Source organism: Nerophis ophidion, linkage group LG07 (assembly GCF_033978795.1).
Source record: "Nerophis ophidion isolate RoL-2023_Sa linkage group LG07, RoL_Noph_v1.0, whole genome shotgun sequence".
In the NCBI taxonomy this organism is placed as follows: Eukaryota; Metazoa; Chordata; class Actinopteri; order Syngnathiformes; family Syngnathidae; genus Nerophis; species Nerophis ophidion.
The window spans coordinates 14,486,017-14,496,016 of NC_084617.1; the positions used below are offsets into that span (position 1 = coordinate 14,486,017).

General features: G+C 41.0%; 1 protein-coding gene across 1 annotated transcript in view; it reads right to left on the reverse strand.

The window, feature by feature from the left end:
* Positions 1-10,000, reverse strand: part of LOC133555926 (synaptic vesicle membrane protein VAT-1 homolog) — a 130,326-nt gene that overhangs the window by 99,037 nt on the left and 21,289 nt on the right. The gene's annotated exons all lie outside the window — the stretch shown is intronic.

A 10,000-nucleotide genomic window follows, 5' to 3' on the forward strand; every position in this document is an offset into this window, starting at 1 on the left:
TAAATACTGACATGATTAAGAGCAGGTGCGTAAGTTCAGACAAATGAGGCACGTGAAACTAATGAGTTGTCATGGAAACTAAAACAAACCAGGGTGCGCAAAAACAGGAACTAATGGAGTCAAAAACAAACAGAACATAACTGTTTGTTTACATGCTTTATTTTATTTCTCTTTGCTATTTGGGGGTTATTGGACCCTAATTAGAATAAAAACTAAATTTTGATGTGATGTACTTAGTCTATAAGTACACAAACGTGTACTTCATGTTTAGTGACATGCTAATTCTTATTTTTACACTTTTTTTTTCCAAATTCCATTGTATGTTATACTCTTATGACACCAGCAGATGGCAGTATAAGTGTCCACATAAGTGGCCATAAGACCCCAATTCAGTAGTGTACAAAATTTTGGAAATAATAGCTAAAAGGTGCTGTCCACGCATGTGGCCAAGTAAGCCTTTACAGGCTAAAGTTAATTGTTCAGTCAAGCACACACTAGGTAGGATAGACTTTGTATTTACATTTTTATTATATCATTATTTTTATTCAAATCTTATTTACACTTATATACAGCATAGGCCAAAAGTTTGGACACACCTGCCCATTCACAACACAACGGATGGTCCCAATCCCATTGATAAAGCAAGAAATTCCACTAATCAACCCTGATAAGGCACACCTGTGAAGTGAAAACCATTTCAGGGGACTATCTCTTGAAGCTCATTGAGAAAATGCCAAGAGTGTGCAAAGCAGTTATCAGAAAAACGAGAATATAAAACATGTTTTCAGTTGTTTCACCTTTTTTTGTTAAGTACATAACTCCACATGTGTTCATTCATAGTCTTGATGCCTTCAGTGACAATCTACAATGTAAATAGTCCTGAAAATAAAGAAAACACATTGAATGAGAAGGTGTGTCCAAACTTTTGGCCTGCAACGGGGTTCCAAGTTTGATTCCCGCTTCTGCAATCCTCGTCACTGCCGTCGTGTCCTTTAGCTACCTGCTCCCATTGTCACCAACACTGGTTTGAAAAATTTAACTTACCATATTTCCTTGAATTGCCGCCGGGCATATAGTATGCGCCTGCCTTGAAATACTGCCGGGTCAAACTCGCTTTGCAAAATAATTAGCGCATGCTTAGTATTAATGCCGGGTCAAACTCGTGACGTCACGAGTGACACTTCCCCTGTCATCATTTTCAAAATGGAGGAGGCTGATTTCAATACCGGTAATTTGAAATCGCATAAAAGGGAAGAAGATTAAAAGCTAATCAGTAGGATTTAAGGTCCAATCTATTGAATACCGGTATGCTAAAAAGAACAGTAAGCAGCTATGTTTTATTAATATACCTGTGGAGAGGTGGAGCCCAAGATGGCGGCGAGGAGGCGGCGAGGAGACGGCGAGCCAGCGGAGAGGAGGAGCGGAAGAGCGACCTGGACTGAGGTTTTATTGAAAAATAAACATTGTCGAACTGCTCGAGCCATGTCCTTCCTTGGTGGTCCTGGGAACCCGCAAGACGACGGGTTGAGACCGTCACAATACCGTAGCTGCGACTGTCAAATATGAGTCATTAAATGACTCCCGCCTCCTGGTGGTAGAGGGCGCTAGTGATCCATCTTGCGACTACTCGGCTGCAGAAGAAGTGACAATGAGTCACGTGATATGTGCTGGGACGGATATGACGGACCTTCTGATAGCAGTTTTCTAAACTGGACTTTCAATCGAAGCAGGAGGTAATAAAGGAAGATCTCCATCGAGACAGAGAGACTTTTAAAACTGAAGAAAGAGAAGGAAGACTTCTATAAACAAGTTATCAATGATTTTGATCAGAAGGAGCTGGCATGGACTATATTTATAAGTAAAGGTAAGACTACAATAAAAAAAAAAATTATTGAATGTGCTTTTCATGATGGTATCCTTACATCACACTCAAATTTTTACTGCATGCCTTTGGTAAGTTCCGGAGTGAGAAGAGGTTTTAAAATAATTAGCGCATGCTTACTTTTACCGCATGCCTTTGGTAAGCGCAGGAGTTAGAAGAGGTTTTAAATTAATTAGCACCCTGGCGGCAATTCAGGGAAATACGGTAGATATTGGGTTTCACAATGTAAAGCGCTTTGAGTCATTAGAGAAAAGCGCTATATGAATATAATTTACTTTACACTTCACTGCACTGTATATGCATACATATTTTATTCATACATATTTTATTCTGTATTTTGATCTGCATTTAGGTTAGGGCTTTTTTCACCAAGTACCACCTCAGAAAAATCTTGACTCTCTCAAATAACGACCAACATTATAATACAGTAGCGTAGTAAGCCCAAGTATTCATTAAAAACAAGGCCGAAGCTTTATTTAACAAGTATATTTGATATTTCAGACACAGTTTGAACAGTAACACCGTGTTTAAATATAGGAAAATTAAACATTGTACTTCAATCAAGTGATTATATGGCATACCACTCGATGAAGCCTGCATACATGTATCTTTTGATATTCACTGGATTTTGAAAAATTCAAAATAGTGTTGCTGAATCTTTTGCAATTTGTTCAATTAATAATGGAGACGTCAAAGAAGAAATCCGGATGTAGGTGGGAAGCGGTGTATTGTGGCCGCCTTTACCAACACAAACACAGCCGGTGTTTCCTTGTTTACATTCCCGAAGGTAAAGCTTTACTATGGAAGAGAGCGGTCAAGCAAACATGGTTCCCGACCACATGTCAACCGGCAGGTTTCGGTGAGAAAATTGTGGTAATAAGTCGGCTCTCACCGTAGACATGAGCGGAACTTACGTCATTCATCTTGCACCTGTCAAAGAGGCAGCTGCGTGGCTTCCCTCAGAGACACTGGCGGACAGTATAATTTCACGACAACACTAGTAACACAATAAGCAGATAAGGGATTTTCCAGAATTATCCTAGTAAATGTGTAGAATAACATCTGAATCGCTCCCACTGCCCTGTCTTCTTTTTTCTTTCTAGTCCTTCACTCTAACTTTCCTCATCCACAAATCTTACATCCTCGCTCAAATTAATGGGGAAATTGTTGCTTTCTTGGTCCGAATAGCTCTTGCTGCTGGTGGCCATGAATGTAAACAATGTGTGGATGTGAGGAGCTCCACAACCCGTTACATCACGCGCACAAACGTCTGCTACTTCCGGTACAGGCAAGGCTTTTTTATTAGCGACCAAAAGTTGCGAACTTTATCGTCGATGTTCTCTACTAAATCCTTTCAGCAAAAATATGGCAATATTGCAAAGTGATCAAGTATGACACATAGCATGGACCTGCTATCCCCGTTTGAATAAGAAAATCTCATTTCAGTAGGTCTTTAAAAGAACAATTCTTCCAAGAGCCAGAAATCCCATCTCTAATCAGGACGGATGAAATGTACCAGGCTTCAGATCCGGCTGCAATGAGACATAACAGAGAAATGTTGTTGTGTTTGTTGTTGTTTTTCAAGAAGCATCGCCCTTCTGGAACGGTCCACGTCATTCTGTTGTCGTTTATTTTTATTTTTTTTTGGTCACCGCAGTCATGCAAAAAAATGCGACCACATCAGCTGCCTGGCCTCGAAGGCTTTTGCTCTGGTTAAAAAGAAGGAAAAGTAAAGAAGTCACACTCGCAACTGTGATCTGTTGTCTAAACGAAATGACAACACACCGGAGGCCGCAGACTAAAAAAATCGAAGGGTGCGGGAGCCATTTTGATAGATTTCATTTTCAAAGTCAATAATTTTTTTTAGACACAAAAGTCTGGATGTCAGCTTTATGTTATTAGTAGGGGGCATGATAAATATTGGACAGGTAATTATCAAAAATAATAAAAAATTGTTCCAATGAGGCAATATTACCTTTCCTGTGTTTTAGTTCTTGTCTTGCGCTCCTATTTTGGTGGCTTTTTCTCTTTTTTTGGTATTTTTTCCTGTCATGTCTTCCTTTGAGCGATATTTCCTGCATCTACTTTGTTTTAGGAATCAAGAATATTTCAGTTGTTTTTATCCTTCATTGTGGGGACATTGTTGATTGTCATGTCATGTTCAGATGTACATTGTAGACGCCGTCTTTGCACCACAGTAAGTCTTTGCTGTCGTCCAGCATTCTGTTTTTGTTTACGGGGGTCACCCACATCTGCGGTCCTCTTCAAGGTTTCTGATAGTCATTCACATTGACATCCCACTGGGTTGTGAGTTTTTCCTTACCCTTATTTGGGATCTGAACCGAGGATGTCGTTGTGGCTTGTGCAGCCCTTTGAGACACTTGTGATTTAGGCCTTTATAAATAAGCATGATTGATTGACTTACTTTGTAGCCAGTTCAGTTTTATGTTCGTTCTGCATAGCCTTCCCTTAACTTCAATGCCCTTTCTTAGCGGCAATCACCTTTTGTTTATTTTTGGTTTAAGCATTAAATATCTTTTTACCTTCACCCTGCCTCCCGCTGTTTCCGACATCTACAAAAAACAATTAGCTACCAGCTGCCACCTACTGACACTAAACAACAACACATCATTTGCAGACTATAATTACTGGTTTGCAAAAAAATATTTTTAACCCAAATTAGCACAACAGACCATGCAGTGGTTGAAAAACAGTGGTCCACATAACATGTAATGGTGGTTCTTTGGTCAAAATGTTGCATAGATTATGTTTTACAGATCATCTTTAAGTCGCTTTCTACCAGTCGCTTCCGGATGCGCCGTTTTGTGGGCGGTCTTATTTACATGGCTCACCTTCGACAACGTATTTTCTCCGTCATTTTTGTTGTAGCGGTGTAGCGTGCAAGGACGGGAGTGGAAGAAGTGTCAAAAGATGGAGCTAATTGTTTTAATGACATTCAGACGTCACTTAAATCAATAAACGGAGCATCATCTTCTCATTCGGAAACAACACCAGAAATGTGTCCCGTGAAAAAACGTACAACCGGAACTCTAATAACTAAAGTTCCTTGGGTGAATAATGTAAACTCACCACACCGGTATGTTTTAGCGCTTTCATGGCGACTTTACTGACAGATATAAGTTAGAACTTAACTCTACTTTATATTAGAAATGGCGACAATGGAGGATGAATGTCTCATAACAAGATAGAGAAAAAGAAGAAGCTTATCGGACGCACAGTTTTTCAGGATTTATGCAGATCCCAAATACAGATCAGCAGGTACTATAAAGTAGGAAAAGTTGCTTTTGCATTATATTGCGAAACAAAATGCCAGATAATATGTCTTACCTTATACACACACCATAATAATACTCCTATATTGAAGCACAGTACAATCCATCAAGCGGTGCGGCTTCATAGCTTACCAAAGTCGTATTAAAACACATTAAAATATTTTTGAGTGCCGTGTGTAATGTTTGGACCATTAAATGGACCATTAAAAATGGTGTTTTTTACTTGAGACCCATCATAGAGCAGTCTACACTTATCTACATATAGTGGGTAGAGCGGCCGTGCCAGAAACCTGAGAGTTGCAGGTTCACTACCCGCCTCTTGACATCCATATAGCTGCCGTTGTGTCCTTGGGCAGGACACTTCACCTTTGCCCCCGGTGCCGCTCACACTGGTGAATGAATGATGAATGAATGATAGGTGGTGGTCGGAGGGGCCGTAGGCGCAAACTGGCAGCCTCGCTTCCGTCAGTCTACTCCAGGGCAGCTGTGGCTACTGATGTAGCTTACCACCACCAGGTGTGAATAAATGATGGGCCCCACTTCTCTGTGAGCGCTTAGAGTATCTAATAGTAGAAAAGCGCGATATAAAATCTAATCCATTATCTCTTATGTTTGACTGCCATCTACTGATCACACTTATTACACCATGTACCAAAATTAAATAGCTTCGAGGTGGGTGAGCTTATTCCTTACATCAGGTGCACCGTGTGGTATGTGGCTCTCAAGGGCGGAACATTGACGTCACCGAGCGACTATACAAAACTGTGGTGCACTGGACCCCAGCGCTGATACTCCGACAGAGAGTCGCTGGGCGAATCGGACGTGTATCACATTAGTCGTGATGTTAGCCCGTTCGGGGCTAATTGTGCTACCGTAACTGGAAACTCCATTGCGTGCTCAAAACCACATTCTAGCTCCCGACATGACGACACACAACCTTCACCGGAGCTACCGCGCATGCTAGTCACTACTGTTGCATGCTGGGTAGTGTAGTTCTTTTATTCCCTAGCTCAGGGGTCGGCAAACCACAATGTTGAAAGAGCCATATTGGACCGAAAAAATACAAAAACAAATCCGTCCGGAGCCGCCAAAAATTAAAAGTCATATTACATACAGATCATGAGATATCAATTGAATTATGAGGACTTAAAGGAAACCAAATGAGCTCAAATATAGCTACAAATGAGGCATAATGATGCAATATGTACATACAGCTAGCCTAAATAGCATGTTAGCATCGATTAGCTTACAGTCATGCAGGGATCAAATATGTCTGATTATCACTCCACACAAGTCAATAACATCAACAAAACTCACCTTTGTGCATTCACGCACAACGTTGAAAGTTTAGTGGACAAAATGAGACGTAAAAAGAAGTGGCATGAAACATGTCCTAGAAAGTCGGAGAAAGGTATGCAAGTAAACAAACTAGGGTGAGTTCAAGGACCGCCAAATTTAGTAGGACAAAACGGCGCTCGCTAAATACTCAGATCAGTGAAGCATGTTTAATGTAAACAGTGTGCTTTATAACAATTAGAGGGGTTTGTGTCATGTTTGTCCTACAGAAACTAAATTAAAACAAAAAATATGTTTTTTTACCCCTCATCTTTTTCCATTTTTCATATATTTTTTAAAAAGCTCCAGAGAGCCACTAGGGCGGCGCTGAAGAGCCGCATGCGGGTTGCTGACCCCCGCCCAAGCTCATAACATCACAGTAAGTATGTGTATATTTTGTTGCTGACTGGAGAAATCGAATTATAATTGTTATTACCTACGACTGATTTATTAACTTAAATCTCGTTTTGTCCATTTATATTTTGCTTTTGTTTTGTTTTTGAAAATAAAAATAAAAACATTTAAAATCATATTTTTTTAAGATATCTTTTCTAGCGGCCTCAGTGGCCCCCAGGAAAATTGATTTTGAGACCCCTGCTCTGGAAAAAGAAGAGATTTTAATCTCAATGAGTCTTTTACCTGGTTAAATAAAAGGAATGTGCAATTGAGCGAGATACTTCATCCTTGCTCCTGATGGGTCGTGGTGAGCTGCCTTGCATCTGTGTGTGAATGGGTGAATGTGGAAATTGTTGGGAAAGGGCATGTTCACCACTGTGTTACATCACCTTTTCTTTTAACAACACTCGATAAACGTTTGGGAACTGAGGAAACTATTAGTTGAAGGTTTGAAATTTGAATTCTTTCCCATTCTTGTTTTATGTAGAGCTTCAGTCGTTCAACAGTCTTCGCTGTCGTATTTTACGTTTCATAATGTGCCACACATTTTCGATGGCAGACATGTCTGGACTGCAGGCGGGTCAGGAAAGTACCCGCACTCTTTTACTATGAAGCAACGCTGTTGTAACACGTGGCTTGGCATTGATTTGCTGAAATAAGCAGGGGCGTCCATGAAAATGTTGCTTAGATGACAACATATGTTGCTCCAAAACCTGTATGGACCATTCAGCAATAATGGTGCCCTCACAGATGTGTAAATTACCCATGCCTTGGGCACTAAGGCACCCCCATACCATCACAGATGATGGCTTTTGAACTTTGCGCCTATAACAAACAGGATGGTTTTTTTCCTCTTTGTTCCAGAGGACACCACGTCCACAGTTTCCAAATATAATTTGAAGTGTGGACTCGTCCGACCACAGAACACCTTTCCACTTTGCATCAGTCCATCTTAGATGAGCTTGGGCCCAGCCAAGCCGGCGGCGTTCCTAGGTGTTGTTGATAAATGGCTTTCGCTTTGCATAACAGAGTTTTAACTTGCACTTACAGATGTAGCGACCAACTGTAGTTACTGACAGTGGTTTTATGAAGTGTTCCTGAGCCCATGTGGTGATATCCTTTACACACTGATGTTGGATTTTGATGCAGTACCGCCTGAGGTTTCAAAGGTCCATAATATCATGTCTTACGTGCAGTGATTTCTCCAGATTATCTGAACCTTTTGATGATTTTACGGACCGTAGATGGTTAAATCCCTAAATTCCTTGCAATAGCTCGTTGAGAAATGTTGTTCTAAAACTGTTTGACGATTTGCTTACAAATTGCTGACCCTCACCCCATCCTTGTTTGTGAATTGCATAACATTTCATGGAAGCTGCTTTTATACCCAAACATGGCACCAACCTGTTCCCAATTAGCCTGCACACCTGTGGGATGTTCCATATAAGTGTTTGATGAACAATCCTGAACTTAATCAGTATTTATTGCCACCATTCTCAACTTCTTTGTCACGTGTTGCTGGCATCAAATTCTAAAGTTAATGATTATTTGCAAAAAAAAATTTTTTTTATCAGTTTTAACATAAAATATGTTATCTTTGTAGCATATTCAACTGAATATGGGTTGAAAATGATTTGCAAATGAAGTGAAGTGAATTATATTTATATAGCGCTTTTCTCTAGTGACTCAAAGCACTTTACATAGTGAAACCCAATATCTAAGTTACATTTTAAACCAGTGTGGGTGGCACTGGGAGCAGGTGGGTAAAGTGTCTTGCCCAAAGACACAACGGCAGTGATTAGGATGGCAGAAACGGGAATCGAATCTGCAACCCTCAAGTTGCTGGCACGGCCACTCTACCAACCAAGCTATGCCGCCCCACAATCATCGTATTCCGTTTATATTTACATCTAACACAATTTCCCACCTCATAAGGAAACGGGGTTTGTATAACCCATTTTCCACTTTGTAGGTTTTTATTTAATAATATTTTTAGAAAAGTGCAACGGGCCGCACTTCGGACCTCCCGCCCTTGTTGAATACTTCCTCTACGAGAGCTGCCAAAGATGCCTGTCGTGCCATTTATTTAGTCCTTGGACCTTATCAAGCAGTCTGGTCGTAAACTTCCCCATAGCGACGCTGCAGTGGCCCAATCAGGAAGGCCCGCTTGGACAAGACAGGAAACGGAGACAACTGCAGCATTATAACGCTCTTCCTGTTTGGTTTTTTTTTTTCTGCTCTTTTTTTTTTTTTTTTTACACAAAAAAAAAAAAAAACACAGAGTAATTCTCACTTTTTCTCTTTCACTTCCCGACGCACAACTTTAGAACATCTTCCTTCCCCTTCTCGAGGACGCCCCCCCCCCTTCCTTTTGTCTTGTTACCAGCTTTGATTTCTTAATCCCAGACAGTCTCGCAAAGAAGTGCCCCCCGCCACTTCTTCTTCTTCCTCCTTGTCAAGCGGACAGGACAATGGGGCCCATCTTCTCCCCTGGCTTCTTTCCACCCATCAGCGGGCCTGCCAGATTCTTCCCCATGGATGAGCAGAAGACAAGCGCTCTCCTCCTGGGAAACAAACCCTCTCCACTCGGGCCCCTCTAATGGTCCGGAGGGAGCCATGCGCCTTTCTGTCTATCGGCTCCAATTAGAGACAGCTCCGTCTTTCTTCTTCCTTTTTTGACGCTGCATCCTTCTGTATGAGACACCCCCCCAACACTTTTTTCCCTTTACAAATGACACTTTCTCTTCCAGGCCTTTGTTAGTCACACAGCAGTGGCAATCAGCGTTTACGGGAATACTGAAAACTTCCGTGCCCACTTAGATATTTGCGACACACACGATGCATCTATACCAACGTGTACCACGGTCCCCCATAAGGACCAGATGAGTCGCCCGCTGGCCTGTTCTAAAAATAGCTCAAATAGCAGCACTTACCAGTGAGCTGCCTCTATTTTTTTAAATTGTGTTTATTTACTAGCAAGCTGGTCTCGCTTTGCTCGACATTTTTAATTCTAAGAGAGACAAAACTCAAATAGAATTTGAAAATACAAGAAAATATTTTAAAGACTTAATCTTCATGTGTTAAAATAAATTCA